Genomic DNA, 19,367 nt, shown 5'->3' on the forward strand with positions numbered 1-19,367 from the left:
GCCAAATTAAAAAAAGTAAATAAACACAATACATACAGTATACTGTAATCTTACAGATTACAGTACTGTATGTAAAAAATACACACCCCCTTTGTCCCTAGTGGTCTGCCCAGTGCCCTACATGTACTTTTATATAATAAAAACTGTTCTTTCTGCTTGCAAACTGTAGATTCTTCATAGAAACCAAAAGTGTCCCTTTATGTCAAAAGTGATTTTAGAGCAGCTAGAAAACAGAGATTATAAATTATAATCACTTGCAGAATTAAGCGATAGCGATTTGTGGGGAAATTCGTCATAAAAAAATAAAAGTAATGACAGCGACAATTCTGCAACTGAGCAAATTTCAGTGTTTTGGATTTGATTACATTATTGAATAATTTTTATTATAATTACATTATTATTTGTTAAAATTAGTTATAGTTATTTATTATATTATAATTTATGATTTTGTTTTTCAAACTTTATCATACCCGAGATGTCTACTAGACTCTTGTTTGGACAGATTTAAGTGAGTTATTCCTAAGAATTACAGGCCTACAATATAAAACGCCAAATTTTCATGCAAAATAATTGTACCGCTTTCAGCACCTAAAACCAGAAAGAATCATACCGCCAGGGAGGTAAATGGTTTGAATCTCCCCTGCTAAACCGGCTTAGATTCAAAGGGGCAGATCCACAGAGATCTGCACCCGCGCAGCATATCTGAGATACGCTACGTCGCCGTAACTTACACGGCTTTGGTTCGAATCCATAAAGAATTTGCGCCGTAAGTTACAGCAGCGTAGTCTATCTCTGGCGGCGTAACGGCGCGTAATTCAAATCGGGGAGTAGGGGGCGTGTTTCATTTAAATGAAGTGCGTCCCCGCGGCGAACATACTGCGCATGCTCCGTTTCTAAATTTCCCGCCGTGCATGGCGCTAAATGACGTCGCAAGGACGTCATTTTTTTTTACTTGGACGTGAATTACGTCCATCCCGATTCACGGACGACTTACGCAAACGAAATAAAAAAAATGTAATTATACGCGGGAACGACGGCCATACTTAACATTGCGTACGCCACCAAATAGCAGGTTTAACTATACGCCGAAAAAATGCGACTAGAGACGACGTAAAAAAATGCGACGGGCGCTCGTACGTTCGTGGATCGTCGGATCCACATACTCAACATGGAAAACGAGGGGAACGCCACCCAGCGGACGCCAAAGTATTGCATCTAAGATCCGAAGATGTACAAAGACGTACGCCTGTCGGATCTAACCCAGATGCGTCGTATCGTGTTTTGAGGATTCAAAACAAAGATACGACGCTGGTAATTTGAAAGTACGCCGGCGTATCACTAGATACGCCGGCGTACTCTCTCTGTGGATCTGCCCCAAACTGTGTCTGACCAGTCTTACACAAATTTTCCAAGATGTTGGCAAACCTCTGTGATTCTCAGAAAAAAAGAGAAAGATACTCTCTCTGCTTAGGCAATCTATTCTTTCATTTTTTGCTAATAGGACAAAAGGAATAAACCAGTGATCAAGATGACGAGTAGATTCCTTATCATTATTCATTTACTGATATCAAGCATTAAACCCCTATTGTTATATTTACTCGTCTACATATACCACCTACTCCAGAATCCAGAGGTATCTTATCTTTGATCAGAAAGATATGTTGTTATAACATTGTTCATTCCATGTGGTCCATCTGTCTTCAAGCTGTCCTATGTGATTATCTTACCATGTCCTGTTGGATAATGTCAACAGCGCTGATATTTGGATATCTAGCACCATGTGAACGTGTAATAAGACAACCTTTAGAGTGCCAAGCTCCAACTTTGTAAACAAAATCTTGTATGTCTGTGTCAGGTCTGTAATTTGCTAAGAGTTGGTTTACACCAGAAAACAATGCAAATTTCCAGCACGGTGTTCAAGATGCACTACCTTTGCGATCTGCTGTGGGTGCCAGTACATTGTTAGTGGCACACCAAAGATTGCAAGCGCAGTGTGTTTGTGGGCACCGTGTTTTTCAAAAGTAGTGCATGCACTACTTTTTGTGTGATCCAGTGCAATTCACATGAATGGGCTGAAAATCACACTGCAGTGAAACATAAAGGAACCAGCCCTAAAACAAACATATTAGTATAAACATACACACACATGCATGTGATGGTTAATGTTAGGGTTACAGGGAGGATGTTGTGATTGTTAAGCCTGGGACACACACGCTGAAATTCAGAAGGTTCTGTGGGAACTGGCCGAATTTTAGTATGTGTGTACTGCTGTCTGTCCAACAGAAGTTAGTCTAATTACTGACTTCTGTTAACCACTTAAGGACCGCCGCATGTACATATACGTCAGCAGAATGGCACAGGCAGGCACATGCACGTATATATACGTGCTCTGCTTGACGTGGGTCGGGGGTCCGATTGGACCCCCCCCCGGTACATGCGGCGGTTCCGTCGGCTGCAGAAGCGATCCGGGATGAGGGGATGGCTGTCCGTTTTCAGCCATCCCCTTGCGATTGCTCTCAGCCAATGCCAGCGCTCCCCTGCACTCCCCCCTCCTCCTTCCTGTGTTTAGTGTAAACAACAGGAAGGAGGAAGTGTGTGATCTCTCCTCGTGGTGGTCATATCGACCACCGCTGAGGAGAGGAGACATCACACAAGTAAGTTGCACCCCAACACTACTCTAACACCAGCACACACAGGCACATTTAACCCCTTCAGTCACCGCCGATCGCCCCCCCCAGTCTCCTGTAACAGTGTCACTGAATGCAGTGTCATTTTTTTTTTGATTACTGCATTTAGTGTCAGTGTTACAGAAAAAAGTGTTAGGGCAGTTAGTTTTAGCCCCCTTTAGGTCCAGGGTAGCCCCCTACCCCCCCTAATAAAGGTTTAACCCCTTGATCACCGCCCTAGTTAACCCTTTCACCCCCTATTGCCAGTGTCACTAAGCGATCGATTTTCTGATCGCTGTATTAGTGTCACTGTTGCCGCCAGGCAGTTAGTTTTTTTTGAGGTTCGCCGCCAGGTTCTATAGCGTTAGGAACCCCCATAAATAAAGTTTTTAACCCCTGATTGCCCCCTAGTTAACCTTTTCACCCCCTATTGCCAGTGTCACTAAGCGATCGACTTTCTGATCGCTGTATTAGTGTCACTGTTGCCGCTAGGCAGTTAGTTTTTTTTTGAGGTTCGCCGCCAGGTTCTATAGCGTTAGGAACCCCCATAAATAAAGTTTTTAACCCCTGATTGCCCCCTAGTTAACCCTTTCACCCCCTATTGCCAGTGTCACTAAGCGATCGATTTTCTGATCGCTGTATTAGTGTCACTGTTGCCGCTAGGCAGTTAGTTTTTTTTGAGGTTCGCCGCCAGGTTCTATAGCATTAGGTACCCCCATAAATAAAGTTTTTAACCCCTGATTGCCCCCTAGGTAACCCTTTCACCAGTGATCACCGTATAAGTGTTACGGTTGACGCTGGTTGGTTAGTTTGCTGTTTATAGCATCAGGGCACCCGCCGTATATAACCCAATAAAGGTTTAACCCCCTGATCGCCCGGCGGGTGATATAAATTAAATTTTAGCGTCAGTCAGGGTCTGCATCGCCCCAGGTAGCGTTAGGTTAGTGCCAGTACCGCTTACACCCACTCGCAAAGCATACACCCCCCTTAGTGGTATAGTATCTGAACGGATCGATACCTGATCTGATCAGATCTATACTAGCGTACCCAGCAGTTTAGGGTACCCAAAAACGCATTGTTAGCGGAATCAGCCCAGATACCCGCTAGCACCTGCGTTTTCCCCCTCTGCCCAGCCCAACCCACCCAAGTGCAGTATCGATCGATCACTGTCACTTCAAAAACACAACACACAACTGCAGCGTTCGTAGAGACAGGCCTGATCCCTGCGATCGCTAACAGTTTTTTTGGAAGCGTTTTCTACATTTTCCTTTCTATAGTCAGGTGCTTTTTTTACCTGTGAATCATCACCAGTGTACCACTAAATTTAAAACCCAAAATGGCAAAGCGAATGTACAGTGGTGAAGAGGCCGTCAGGATTCTGTGCATGTCAGATAGTGAAGAAGAGGAGGTCACGCATCTGACAGAATCTGGCTCAGAATACGATCCTGTTTACGACAGCGGCTCCATGTCAGATAGCTCGGACGACGGAGTAGTGGTCCCTGCTAAGGCCAGGCGTACCCGACCCCATTCTGATGTTGTTGAGCAGCAAGAACCGCAGGACCCTTGTATGGAGCAGAGAGCCAGTACTAGCGCCGCTATTCCTTCTGGTGGATTGGCAAGCACCAGCGGCCTAGTACACCCTGGTCGTTCATCCAGCACTGCAGTAAGACGTGGCGACGTGGCGAGTCCCATAAGTGCAGTTCAAGCTGGCGAGGTGGCAAGCACAAGTAGTGTCCCGCTGCCACCAAGAAGAAGACAAAGACAGGCCCGTCGTGCCCATAGTGCCCTTCCTGCAGAATTTGCCTATCCTGATTGGGTCCCCACCACTTCTGCAGAACCCGTACTTCCCCCATTCACTGGCCAACCCGGTATTCAGGTGGATACAGCGAACTTTACGTCACTTGATTTTTATTCGCTGTTTTTCACGGAAGATCTCTATAGATCTATTGTGGACCAGACTAATTTATATGCTGGTACCTACATCGCCGCTAACCCCCAGTCTCTCCTTGCCAAAGAATGGAAACCTCTTGAGGTTTCCGAATTTAAGACATTTCTGGGCCTTACCCTCAACATGGGCATACACCCATTTCCGTCATTGCGGATGTATTGGTCCACACATCCCATTGACCATATGCCCGTGTTCTCTGCTCACATGGCCAGGAAACGATACGAGGCGATCCTGCGGTTTATGCATTTCAGTGACAATGCACTTTGTCGTCCACGTGGAGACCCTGAATTTGACCGGCTCTACAAAATTCGGTCCCTCGTAAACCATTTCAACGAACGTTTTGCAGCCTTGTTTAATCCCCAGCAGGTTGTTTGCGTTGATGAGTCCCTCATTAAATTTGCTGGCCGCTTGTCTTTCAAACAGTACCTTCCCAGCAAGCGTGCCAGATACGGGGTCAAGCTCTATAAGCTCTGTGACAGGGCCACAGGCTACACATGGAGCTTTAGGGTTTACGAGGGCAAAGATAGTGAGGTAGAGCCGGAAGGATGCCCAGATTACATGGGGAGCGCTGGCAAGATCGTTTGGGACTTGGTGTCACCCTTATTCGGAAAGGGGTACCACTTATACGTGGACAATTTTTACAGCAGCGTGCCACTTTTTAGCCACTTGTTTGATCATCAGATTGGAGCATGTGGCACCGTGCGACCTAATCGCCGGGGCTTCCCCCAGAGGCTTGTAGATGCCCGTCTTAGCCTGGGGGCGAGAGCCTGCTTCAGATGTAAAAATTTGCTCGCTGTGAAGTGGCGGGACAATAGGAATGTTTTCGTTCTTACCACCCTTCACGCAGACACGACAGTACAAATTCGTACGGCGACTGGTGTTGTGGAGAAACCCCTCTGTGTCCACGAATATAACCAAAACATGGGAGGGGTGGACCTCAACGACCAGTTGATGGCGCCGTATCATATTGCCCGCAAGACGAGACGCTGGTACAAAAAAGTGTCTCATTTATTCATTTTACATTTATTCCAATTGGCTCTACTGAATGCTCATGTCGTATACAGAGCTTCAGGACGGAATGAATCCTTCCTTCAATTCCAGAAGGATATCATCACAGAACTCCTGTATCCAGGCGGTACTGTACCTCACCAGCCCCTACCAAATGCAGTAAGCCGACTGCATGAGAGGCATTTTTTGTATGCCATCGAGAGTACCCCTACCCAACGAACCCCCCAAAGAAGATGTCGTGTCTGTACCAAGCGCGGATTTAGGCGTGACACCCGTTATTTTTGTCCCAAATGTCCTGCCGATCCTGGTCTTTGTATTGGGGAATGTTTTGAACGCTTCCACACACTAGTGAAGTATTAGCGTAGGGCAAAACATTACACAGGCTAGGCTCACTTACAGAGGGTCTCCCAAGATGCCATCGCATTTTGAGAGACCCAAACCTGGAACCGAAAAGTTGAACAGTTACAAAAAAAAGTGTTAAAAAAAAAAAAAAGGAAAAAAATAAAATAAAAAAATAGTTGTCGTTTTATTGTTCTCTCCCTCTCTATTCTCTCTCTATTGTTCTTCTCTTTTTTACTGTATTCTATTCTGCAAAGTTTTATTGTTGTTATGTTTTTTCATGCTTGCTTTTCAGGTATGTAATTTACTTTACTGTTTTCAGGTATGCCATTCAGCTGTTGCGCGGACTTATTTATCTTGACAGCAACAGCGTTTGCTCCCACGATATATAAAGCCGCGACTCCAGTGCTGTAGGAGGTGATTTCACCACCACAGTTAAAAAAAAGAGCATATATGCCGAAGCATGGGGGCAGCAGGGGCGGAGGAGCGATTTTGCTCCTAATGCCGCGTACATACGGTTGACATTCCTACGGAGGCTTTCCCGTGGAAAAGTCTGACCATGTGTACACGGCATAGAAAAGTCCGACCGTGTGTACGCGGCATAGAAAAGTCCGACCGTACGCGGCATAACTTTTTTGCGGGAGGATGCCCCTATGCTTCGGCATATATATATTTTAGGCACAGGTTGCGTTAAAAAATGTTTTATTTTTTACTATGTTTTTTTTATAGGTATTTGCTTTGCAGGTATGGTATGATCTTACTGTTATACTGGAATGTTACTTTGTTTTAATGTTAACCATCATTTGCTTAGCAGGTACGCCATTCAGTTGCAGTGCGGATTTATTTAGCGTGACAGCAACAGTGTTTGCTCCCACGATATATAAAGCCGCGACTCCAATGCTGTAGGAGGTGATTTCACCACTACAGTTCAAAAAAGAGCATATATGCCGGAGCATGGGGGCATTAGGGGCGGAGGAGCGATTTTGCTCTTAATGCCGCGTACATACGGTTGACATTCCTACGGAGGCTTTCCTGTGGAAAAGTCTGACCATGTGTACACGGCATAGAAAAGTCCGACCGTGTGTACGCGGCATAGAAAAGTCCGACCGTACGCGGCATAACTTTTTTGCGGGAGGATGCCCCCATGCTTCGGCATATATAAATGGTGCATGTATGCCCATCATTAGAAGTGGGTGGATGAAGGGAGGTATTCTAATGGTGGGCATACCCACCGATCAATCTTTTTTTTGTTCAGCCAACAGGCTGCATGAAAAAAAAAAAAGATTACAATACATGTCCAACAAGAACCATCAACGTACTGGTATGTTGCTGGACTTTGAATGGTTATACCAGAATGATGCCTGCGGGTTTAGGCATCATCTTGGTATCATTCTTTTCAGCCAGCGGTCGGCTTTCATGTAAAAGCAGTCCTAGCGGCTAATTAGCCTCTAGACTGCTTTTACATTCAGTGGGAGGGAATGTCCCCCCCCCCAGATATAAACGGCGCCATTGAGAATATGGGAAAGCATTTTATCACACCGATCTTGGTGTGGTCAGATGCTTTGAGGGCAGAGGAAAGATCTAGGGTCTAATAGACCCCATTTAAAAAAAAAAGAGTACCTGTCACTAACTATTGCTATCATAAGGGATATTTACATTCCCTGAGATAACAATAAAAATGGTAAAAAAATAAATAAATGGAAGGAACAGTTAACAAATAAAATAAAAAAAGCGAAATAAATATATAAAAAAATAAAAAAATAAAAAAAAGCATCCCTGTCCCCCCCTGCTCTTGCGCAAAGGCGAACGCAAGCGTCGGTCTGGAGTCATATGTAAACAGCAATTGCACCATGCATGTGAGGTATCACCGCGAAGGGCAGATCGAGGGCAGTCATTTTAGCAGTAGACCTACTCTGTAAATCTAATGTGGTAACCTGTAAAGGCTTTTAAAAATGTATGTAGTTTGTCGCCACTGCGCGTTTGTGCGCAATTTTAAAGTATGTCGTGTTTGGTATCCATGTACTCGGCCTAAGATCATAATTTTTATTTCATCAATAATTTGGGCAATATAGTGTGTTTTAGTGCTTTAAAATAAAAAAAAGTGTATTTTTTCCCCAAAAAATGCGTTTGAAAAAACGCTGCGCAAATACTGTGTGGAAAAAAAATTTGCAACACCCACCATTTTAATCTGTAGGGCCTTTGCTTTAAAAAAATATATAATGTTTGGGGGTTCAACTTAACTTTCTTGCAACAAAAATAATATGTTTTTATGTAAACAAACAGTGTCAGAAAGGGCTTTTTCTTCAAGTGGTTAGAAGAGTGGGTGATGTGTGACATAAGCTTCTAATTGTTGTGTATAAAATGCCAGGACAATTCAAAACCCCCCCAAATTACCCCATTTTGGAAAGTAGACACCCCAAGCTATTTGCTGAGAGGCATCTTAAGTCCATGGAATATTTTAGATTTTGACCCAAGTTGCGGGAAATATAAATATATATATATATATATTTTTTTTTTTGCGCAAAGTTGTCACTAAATGATATATTGCTCAAACATGCCATGGGCATATGTGGAATTACACCCCAAAATGCATTCTGCTGCTTCTCCTGAGTACGGGGATACCACATGTGTGAGACTTTTTGGGAGCCTAGCCGCGTACGGGACCCCAAAAACCAATCACCGCCTTCAGGCTTTCTAAGGGTGTAAATTTTTGATTTCACTCCTCACTACCTATCACAGTTTCGAAGGCCATAAAATGCCAAAATAGCACAAAAAAACCCCAAATGACCCCATTTTGGAAAGAAGACACCCCAAGGAAACTGCTGAGAGGCATGTTGAGTCCATTGATTTTTTTTTTTTTGTCCAAAGTGATTGAATAATGAGAAAAAAAAAAAAAAAAAAAAATTTGTCACTAAATGATATATTGCTCACACATGCCATGGTTATATGTGGAGTTGCACCCTAAAATACATTCTGCAGCTTCTCCTGAGTACGGGGATACCACATGTTTGGGACTTTTTGGGAGCCTAGCCGCGTACGGGACCCCGAAAACCAAGCACCGCCTTTAGCATTTCTAAGGGCGCAAATTTTTGATTTCACTCCTCACTACCTATCACAGTTTCGAAGGCCATAAAATGCCAAAATAGCACAAAACCCCCCCAAATGACCCCATTTTGGAAAGTAGACACCCCAAGCTATTTGCTGAGAGGCATGTTGAGTCCATGGAATATTTAATTTTTTTGCCCCAAGTGATTGAATCATGACCATAAAAAAAAAATTACAAAACGTTGTCACTAAATGATATATTTCTCACACATGCCACGGTTATATGTGGATTTTTTTTACTAAAGACATGTGGCTGAATACATTTTGGCCTAAATGTTTGACTAAAATTTAGTTTATTCGATATTTTTTACTTTTTGTTATAAGAAAAATCATTTTTTTTCAAAATTTACGGTCTTTTTGCGTTTATATCGCAAAAAATAAAAATCGCAGAGGCGATCAAATACCATCAAAATAAAGCTCTATTTGTGGGAAGAAAAGGACGCAAGTTTCGTTTCGGTACAACATTGCATGACCGTGCAATTACCAGTTAAAGCAGCGCATTGCCAAATTGTAAAAACACCTTGGGTCTTTAGACAGCGTATTGGTCCGGGGCTTAAGTGGTTAAATGGTCTTGTTGGAAAACAAGCATTCAGTCAGAGCTTTCAGCCAATATCTGCAAGTGCTGATCTGTGTATTCTGGCAGGGGAGGGGGGAGTTCCCCTCATTAGAATACAATACAACTGCAGGAGAGAACATGTTCTCTATGTAATATCTTATGGTATTCATCAGAATTTCCGATTTATCCAATGGGGCATACACACGTCTGTCTTTTTTCAATGGAAATTCTGATCGTGTGTACGAGGCCTTAGAGTCAAGCCTTGTACCCATAACCGGAATTTCGGATGGAAAAAGTCAGACGGACTTTTTCCATTGGATATTCCGATTGTGTGTAGCCCCATCTGAGTTTTTTCATCGGATATTCCGATGAATTCCGTCGGAGTTTAGATATAGAACATGTTCTATTTTACGTCGATGGAATTCCGTCGGAATTCCGATGTGATTGTGTGTACAAGGCATTAGGGTTACAGGAAACAATGTTGCAATGATTTGACTCACAGTGGCACTTTCCTATCAGTTCCATGTTGTGTGATGACATCATGAGTTTTTTCATTAGAGTTTAGACATTGCCTACCGACTAAATAGAATTTGTGATTCACTGAGTATAATTCTTTTTAGGTAGTCTTTATATTATTTGAGTGCTGCACACTTTTTTGTATTTATATAGGGTTATGGTAATGGTTAGTGGAATGGTCATGTCAGAGAAACACATTGTGTAGAGTCATGTTCTACTTTCATTTGAACGCTAGATGGCAGCAAAGCTGACAGTGAAACACTCATGCATCACATGACTTCCTGGCTGTCTATAAAAGCTCAGGAAGTGCTCAGAGAGATTGCTGGTTCGTCTTCAGCTTCCTGTGACTTGTTCCTGTGTTTGATTACCTGCTGTGACCCAGATTGCCTCTGACTCTGCTGATCTTCTCCTGGACCCGACCTCGGCTCGTATTACGGACTCCGCTCATCTCCTGTGTTTGACCCTCGGCCTGTGACCTGGACTTTGCCTCTTATCTCCTTGCCTTGACCTTTTGCCTGTGACCTGGACTTGCCTTGTGTGTTCCCTACACAGTACCTCCAGCTGTGTTTGGACTATCTTACCAGCCCTTGCTTGACCCTCAGCCTGGTTTTGGACTCTCTGACTTAGTTCTTTCAGCAAGCCATGCACCTGTCAGTTTGACACAGCTGCTTGTCCACTTGAAAGACCCTGATACCAGTCTATTTGAACCTGCTGGGTAGCCTGTGCCTCTTTGTGCCTTTCATCCCCTGGGGTCGAGGTGCGCTTAGTCGCAAAGGTGAACCGCTCTCGGCCTCGGTAAGTACTAGTCTGCCCGTGATAGGTCAGTGATAGGGTTACAGTTATCCCGATGATTAGCGTAAGAGTTTGGTTTGGCCTAGTGTTATTGTTACAGTTAGAGAGAATGTTAGTGTACTTGTTAGTGTTAAGCCCTGTACACACGATCAGTTTGTCCGCTGAAAACCGACCGATGGACTGTTTTCATCGGACAAACCGATCGTGTGTGGGCCCCATCGGTTTTATTTCCATCAGTGTAAAAAAATAGAACGTTTTAAATTTTTCCTATGGATAAAAAAACGATAGAAAAATCTGATCATCTGTATGGAACTCCATCGGTCAAAAATCTACGCATGCTCAGAATCAAGTTGACGCATGCTCGGAAGCATTGAAGTAAATTTTTTTGGGCTTGTCGTAGTGTTGTACGTCACCGCATTTTGACACGATTGGATTTTTGACTGATGGTGTGTAGGCAAGACTGATGAAAGTCAGCTTCATCGGATATCCAATGAAAAAATCCATCGGATTAGATTCCATCAGATATCCGATCGTGTGTACAGGGCTTTAGGGTTAGAGGAAAGGTTTGTATGATAGTTAATGGGTTAACTGAAGTGTTTAAAGATGCAAGCTTTTGGAATAACTTTGATTCCTTTGTCAGGCTTTCTACATATTTAAAAGTGGTTCAGAAATCCATATATTTATATACAAAGTTACAAGGAGGAGCAATGACATATACATTTTCTTGACACAGGCTTTGTAAGAGATAAGAGGTCAGATTTCAGAGGTGGTTTTGGGGCAATTAACTCACAGATAAGGATTCCAGGCAGAATTATCACCTCAATAACAGTCTTTTTGAACTGTCCATAGAACAATTTCAGCTATTGTCACCTCAAGCTTGTCACCTCATTAAGTCTATTTGAACTATCCATTGTTTTCAACAAAGGTCTGTGAAAAACATCCTTTTTTTTTTTAGAAGTCTTAAAATTAGTTAAAATCCTAGTAGCACTTATTTGTTGCTATCCAGATATAGAACCCTGTCCAGAGTTTGTGTATGAATTGCCATTTCCATTCTTACCTATATTTTCTTGATTTGAATTTCCTATTAGTACAATCATTTTTAGATTACTTATGCCCTGATCTACAGTATACTACAGAAATGCACCACCACAGGGACATGGGTTTTGTAATTGTTAATATTTTGAACTTTTGAAGGACCTTCTTTGCAAACAGCGTCCTATGGGCATTTGGCACACAAAAGTTACCCTGTATTCTGTACTATGTGTATGTTGTGATCCTGGATATCGGTATCCTATATGTGCTGTAGATGTGTGTACAAGTCTTACATCTCTTCTGCATGCAGGAAGATGTTTCATTTGGTATTGGGCTGTTTAGGGAACGTCACACATTTAGCTGTCTTAGGTTGGGTGGTTATCGATATGCTAATAGTTGTGATTCTGGGAATATTTCTCAAAGTTTCTCATCTTTGTGGAAAAGAGGCTGGAGCTTTTTTGTGGGCTTTCTTAGAGCTTCTAGGGGTAGGTTGCTGGTTAGCACTAGAGGGACCTGATTCTCTATTTGCTTATAGTGTTGTGGTTATGTTAGCTGCTTTCCTGATCTGTGTGTTTATTGTCATTGGATTATATTCCTGCTTTATGAAATCCCTCCTGAGGTGCTAATTTGGGCGTGTCGCAATGAGTAGAGTGGCTGGATGGCAGCCAACTTGGCTCTATAGAGCCCACTCTATTCTCAGCATACCAAACTGCATACTAGCGCCGATTCACAACGTTACGCGAGCCCTGCGTACGCAGTTTACGTCGTTTCCGTACGGCGGTTTTCGCGTAAGGCTGCCCCTGCTACTAGCAGGGGCAGCCAATGTTACGTATACCCGTCGTTCCCGCGTCGCAAAATTTCAAATTTATGTAGTTTGCGTAAGTGATTCGTGAATGCCGCTGGACGCCACTCACGTTCACTTTGAAGCAAATGACGTCCTTGCGACTTCATTTGCCGCAATGCACGTTGGGAAAGTTTCCAGACGGAGCATGCGCTTTACGATCGGCGCGGGAACGCGCCTAATTTAAATGATTCCCGCCCCCTACGGGATCATTTAAATTGCGCGCGCTTACGCCGGGCATTTTGCCGGCGCGCCCTTCCATTTTTTGGAGCTACTGCTTCGTGAATCAAGGGCAGCGCAGTAAATTTGCGGGGGAGCAGGGCAAAAACTTTGCCCTGCGCCTCCGTAAAAAAAGCGCAAATCTAACTGAATCCAGCCCACTGTGATTTTAGTAATAAAAATGTACCTTTTAATAACAGTATTCTATTCTATTTTATTCCAACCAAGAGCAGGAGGTCGTGGGCCACATCAAAGGGCTACACTGGCCACTGGTTGGGCACACCTGCTCTATGGTATCTGAGAAGATTTGATTGTACCTGTTTTCTGTAGAGTTAGTGTTAGGTTTGCAAGGATGATTAAAGTTTGGGTTGCAGGGAAGTTTAGAGTAAGAAGGCCCTAGTATAGGCCTGTCTGTGCTGTGACAACTACCTGCACCAAAATCCACCTGTACCAAGCCACTGACACATGATGTTCAAAAATGCTAGTTGTCTGTCATGCTTATCCTCTATGATACTTTGGTAATCACTTAACTAGAACAAATGTGCAGCAAATCAGGTCACAGCTTCAGATCTTCATATTTGCTCCTGGCCCGTAGCTTAGTAGTAGCACGGCAGCTAGGCAACTTACATTGTTGCACCCAGCAATGGCATCCTTTGTATTTCTCCCAGCATAGGGTTCCCTTAAAGTTGGGGAATAGCTTTGTACAACTATTTTAGCTAAGAATAATCATGATGCTTTTATATGTGCAAAAAGTATACATTGAAACATTTAAGTTTTAAAGTCAGAGCTACCCCTAGGCCCACTGTGTTAGGGTGACCAAGCACAAGAGGCTGTGATAGGCAGACACTTGTATCATAACTGACTAATATTATCTTGTCTATGAGGCAAAACTGATTCCCAATGCTAAATGATACGCAGCGCATCCAGTGAGCAAACTTTAAAAAGGAACACAGTCAACTGTTGAGAAAAACTGGACAAAAGAGTATATATTGCTTCTCATAACAAGGTTTCATCTTTAAAATGCAATGTGAATTTGGATAAATAACTATTGTATTGAACTGTAATGTAAGTGTGCTGTCTCCCCTCTACATTGTAAAGCTCTGCGCAAACTGTTGGCGCTATATAAATGGTGTATAATAATAATAATTGTATGTCTAACATGTTCATTGTTGTTCCAGTTTTTTTTGTGTTGGTTGCACGTGGTGGCGCTGTTTTGGCTGTTGTTGTCTTTTTGTTTCCTTAGGCCCGGGGGCTGCGATGCGCTCCTGGCGCCTTCCCTCCCCAAGCTGGTGTGCTGTGCTTGTGGGGGTGGGCGGACTTGTCCAGTTACGCATCGGCGCCACGCTAGATGCCGTGCGTGTAAACATCGCCATTGACACCATTGCGCCGGCATCCCTTTCCATCTGATGCCGCGCTCGTGGAGAGAATGACTTCTCGTCGGTATGGGTGGCGGCTGCCGCTCTAGACGTGGATTTCCCCTCATTCTAATCGTGCAAGCGTGACGCTGGGGGCGTATCCCTGGGGTGACATGGGATCCCTCATAGCTCCCCACGTGGTCTGAGCATCCTCACTGTCCGCTAGTTGCTGATGCCGGGTTCCCCATTACACCTCACCATTTGGAGTATGGTTCTGACACTTATCAGGTAATTTCTTTGTATTTTAGTTGGAGATAGTGGCTCCATCTTTACAATTATTTTTACCACTTACCTCTCTACACATATACTATATCTAGGTGCTCTTCACATAACATATGCCTTTAATCTATACCTCATTATCCTCCCTTCACCTTCATTTACACTCCCAGAACTGTTTAATACAGTATTATATCGCCTTTAGTTCACCTTACATTAATTTGCTCATCACCGTGAGCTTATATAATTGCGCACCTTTTACCTTACCAAAACTTTCTTCCCTCATATTTCCCTAGACACTTCCAAGGCCACCTCCCAGCATCGTCTACAGTGCCAGTGTGGGCTTTACCATCCCGTTGGAGGTTCAATGTTGGGGTCCGGTTTCCTTGGGGCTCTTCGTCCCCTCAGCTCCCGGGCGGGATGCAGGGTGATTTCCGCCAGTGTGACGCCACCAGCACATTAAGGGCCAGATTCACAGAATAGATATGACGGCGTATCTCCTGATACACCGCCGTATCTCTTGTCCTATCTATGCGGCTGATTCATAGAATCATTTCTGCATAGATAGCCCTAAGATCCGACAGGTGTAATTAACTTACACTGTCTGATCTTAGGATGCAATACTTCGGCCACCGCTGGGTGGAGTTTGTGTCGTTTTCCTGCGTCGGGAATGCTAATGAGCATTTACGCCGATCCACAACGGTTTTCGCGTTCGTTACGTCGTCACTAGTAATTTTTTCCCGTCGCAAATTTACACCTGCTTTAACATGGCTTAACTTGTTAAAGTATGCCCGTCATTCCCGGGTCGAATTTAAATTTTTTTTTTGTTTTGGCGTAAGACGTCCGGGAATACGAATGGACGCTACGCACGTCGCCGGTCGAAAAAATGACATCACATCGCGCAAAGCACGGCGGGAATTTCTAAACTGAGCATGCGCAGTACGTCCGGCGCGGAAGCGCGCCTAATTTAAATGGTACACGCCCCATTTGAATTGGGCGGGCTTGCGCCGGACGTGTTTACGATACACCGCCGCAAGTTTACAGGTAAGTGCTTTGTGGATCAGGCACTTACACTGAAAACTTGCGGCGGTGTAACGTAAACGGGTTACGTTACACGGCCGCAATTATACGTGAATATGCCCCTTAGTGCTTTAATGTGTAAGTATAAGGCAGGATGATCTCCTTCCTCCATATCCTTATTTGTTTTCTTCCCCTTATATTCTTTTTTACCCTACGTCTCCTATAGCAGATATGGGACCACCAAGACTTAGCATTACACAGGATGCCTCTATTCATGCAGGCAGATCTGGACTTTCACATTAGAAAGTCCATAATATTTTTCAAGTTTACTGTCATGACCCCACCATGCTAAGCCATATAACCTATTTTACTTTCTCTTTTTTAAATACCAGGCTTGTCTTACTTCTATTCATGGTTACCAGTTAATATGACATAAACTGCAAATAGATAACTGCTTACTGCTTTCATTGTCTAATACAATTGTATGTCTAGAAAAAAATACAATTTAGCATAAAACAGATATTTACAATTGTATGTGCATTTATTTACAGGTTAGCATACAATAGCTGCATGACTAACTTTTTTATTCATTAGTCCTACCTCCCGTCACCTCCCAGTATTTACATGGACAATTGCAAGCCATTGATTGGTTAGATATAGTAGAGATATCAAACTAGATTGATGTGGCAAATAAACTGTGGGTACATCTTTAACATTTTTAGACAATGTTATTACTACGATTGCCTACTTTATTTTCCTGTTTATAGACTTGCAAAATGACACCATTTATTGGTACTTCTACTGTAACTGGTATTTTATAAAAAATATATATCTTGTTTTCTATAAAATATAAAGTTTAGTGTATAATTTAAGGTTCAATACATGGATGTAAGTAGTCGCTAACTCTAAAGACTGTAACATTCTGCATTTATATATTGTATGCACAGAGCCTAAATATTTTTTACACAACACCTTTTATAATTTTTAACCTTTATCCCCCAAAAAGTTGGCTGATATGTAACAGAGCAAGTAAATATACATCTGAATTAAACTTTCTGTTTAAGCACCCTATATCAACATTAATTTCTATGTATAATTTTTTATTAAAAGTACCTTTCAGAATAAGAAATACATATATAATCATACGTAGCTAGCAAGTGTCTTCGATCAGGTTTTAGCCCAATAAATGTATTAATAATATAAATGAATATGTGACATATTTCTAATTAGATCAGACAACCTTTTGATCGTTTTAGTTCTTTTCAAACAACATATCTGCTTAAATATAATTATCCATATTTTATTACAAAGATACCTTGTAGGCCTGAAACATAAGGTAGTACAGAGACTATAACAGTAATGTCAATAAGCAATTCTGATTATTTACGCCTTTCTCTACCACAGATCGAGCTGGTTGAATATATAAACAAACAGCGTTTGCCTTCTTAAGCTTGCATCATTAACTCTGTACATTAAAAGTAAATTTGCTTACCCATTTACAAAGCATAAGAAATATAAGGGAAATGATAAACAAAGCCATACTTAATGTATTTAACATTTAGCAATGTATTTCCTTTTGAACACAGTGTGCACTTGATCAAAAATTAAATTAAACGATAAATGGAATATTAAAAAAAAAAAAAAAAAAAATATATATATATATATATATATATATATATATATATATATATATATATATATATATATATATATATATATATATATATATATATATATATATATATGTTAGATCCTATATCAATATATGGTTTAGCTGAGATATAAGAAAAGATGAGAAAATAATTGTTTTGTTATATCATTATTCAATTTGGTGCAGGCATCATAAGTCTTTTGAATTAATTTTCAAATTTAAAAAAAAACAACGTATCAAAAAAACACATTTTTTTTTACATACCAGGTTTAACTAAAAATGGTAAGCTTCTTAATGTAAAAATAATGCATCTCTATTGCCCATAACATTTTACGTCTGAGCATTCAATTGTGATTGCTGTTTTTTCTACAATTTAAAATACTATGACATATAAAATGTATAGATAAGTAATTTTTTTAACACAACATATTGTTTACACAGGGAGAACCTATTCATACATTTCTGATTATCCAGAAAGAGTAGCATGCAATATTACAGTTGTGTACACATTTTGCTTTACAGACATTTTTTGTTAGCTTTGCTGTTTAAAGATATATTTTACAGGTTTAGAAAAAGCTCCAAGCTTACCTGAGCAATTTCAGAGATCACCACCAGCAGGTTCTGCTTGATTATGGCGAATTTGAGACGTGTACCTCTGGTTATTCCTTAATCATATCAAACTCCAAAGGTTCATTGGCCTCAGGTTTGGTTTACAATCCTCGCGGGTTAAACGTTAACTTGCTCTATCTCTTAGCTGTATAGCCCTTTGACCAGATAATTAGGCTGAGCCATAGAAAGCATCATCACAAAACGACACCAGTGACAAGGCTCTAAAACAGCACAATACCTTTCTAAAATAAGACAGGTATATATTACTACGACATGGGGGATATTTACTAAAGCTAGTGCATGCAGAATCTGGTGCAGCTGTGCATGGTAACCAGTCAGCGTCTAAGCTTTAATGCTAAAGCTTAATTGAACAACCTGAAGTTAGAAGCTACTATGCAAAGCTGCACCAGATTCTGTGTGCACCGGTTTTAGTAAATCTCCCCATAGTGTTTTAAAGGCAGAGGTAGGTTTGAAGTTGAGGTCTTTACACAATCAAACCTGCCTGTATTTGCAATGAAATAACTGAGAAAACAGATCAAAGATTTTCCACAGTGTTTGCCGTTCATGTTTTGAAGATAGCTGTACAAAATGTGTCAAAAATCTAGGTGAGAGAGGAAATGAGGTGGTGTTTTCCACAGCAGCCAATCGGATGCTTGCTTTCATTTTACCCTGAAATAAATAGTTCAGCGGAAATCGAATTTGTCTGGGAAACTGAATGTGATGCTTTCATATCAGAAAACATGTGATATAACATCTTATACAATATTACAAAAATATTTGCCATGGCCTACGGGACATCCATTACTAAACTACCAAATACACAATATGACAAATATAACAATGTGCAAAAAGTGTACTAGAGCGGCCCTCAAAGTTTCCACTCACCTGCTCGCATTTGGCAAGTGAAAATTAGTGGAGGGTGAGGGTGGAGCAGGGGCGAGCTGGACTGACATTTTCCAGGCTGATCGCTTCTGGCAAAAGTGGTGCAGCCATCAGAGCAGACGGAGGCAAGGCTTCCTGCCCCCCGGGCAACTCTGATGCCCTGCAAAAAAGGCCCCACTTCTTCTGCCAGAAGCAATCAGCAAGGAAACTGTCAGGTGATCAGTCACTGATCACTATATAAATGTCAATGGTCCCAAAAATGTGTCAAATGTGTCAGATCTGTCCGCCACAATGCCGCAGTCCCGCTATAAATCGCGGATAGTCGCCATTACTTGTGTAGCACCTGTGTACTTTCAGTACATGTGCTATCCTAAATTTAGAGGGGGATAAGAGAGTTAACTCTCATCCAGGTAATTTGTGTAAATTAAGCCTCTGTTTCAGCTGGGCTCTATTGTGTGTTCATTCTGTGTTCCTGAGGTGCTTTTCCACCCCGGGGCGACAGTGGAGTCTAGGTGGGAGTGCCTCTTGCCATCAGCCAATCAGGAGGAGTTT

At 42.0% G+C, this 19,367-nt stretch overlaps 1 protein-coding gene across 2 annotated transcripts in view; it reads right to left on the reverse strand.

Annotated features, from left to right (window-relative positions):
* A1CF (APOBEC1 complementation factor) overlaps positions 1–18,014 on the reverse strand; it is an 80,919-nt gene extending 62,905 nt beyond the window's left edge. For both annotated transcript variants that reach the window (XM_040362063.1, XM_040362062.1), the window contains exon 1: positions 17,913–18,014. The gene's annotated coding sequence lies outside the window, so the exon portion shown is untranslated. The remainder of the gene's footprint in view (positions 1–17,912) is intronic.
* Positions 18,015–19,367: the final 1,353 nt, after the last annotated feature.

Source organism: Rana temporaria, chromosome 8 (genome assembly GCF_905171775.1).
Source record: "Rana temporaria chromosome 8, aRanTem1.1, whole genome shotgun sequence".
Classification (NCBI taxonomy): domain Eukaryota; kingdom Metazoa; phylum Chordata; class Amphibia; order Anura; family Ranidae; genus Rana; species Rana temporaria.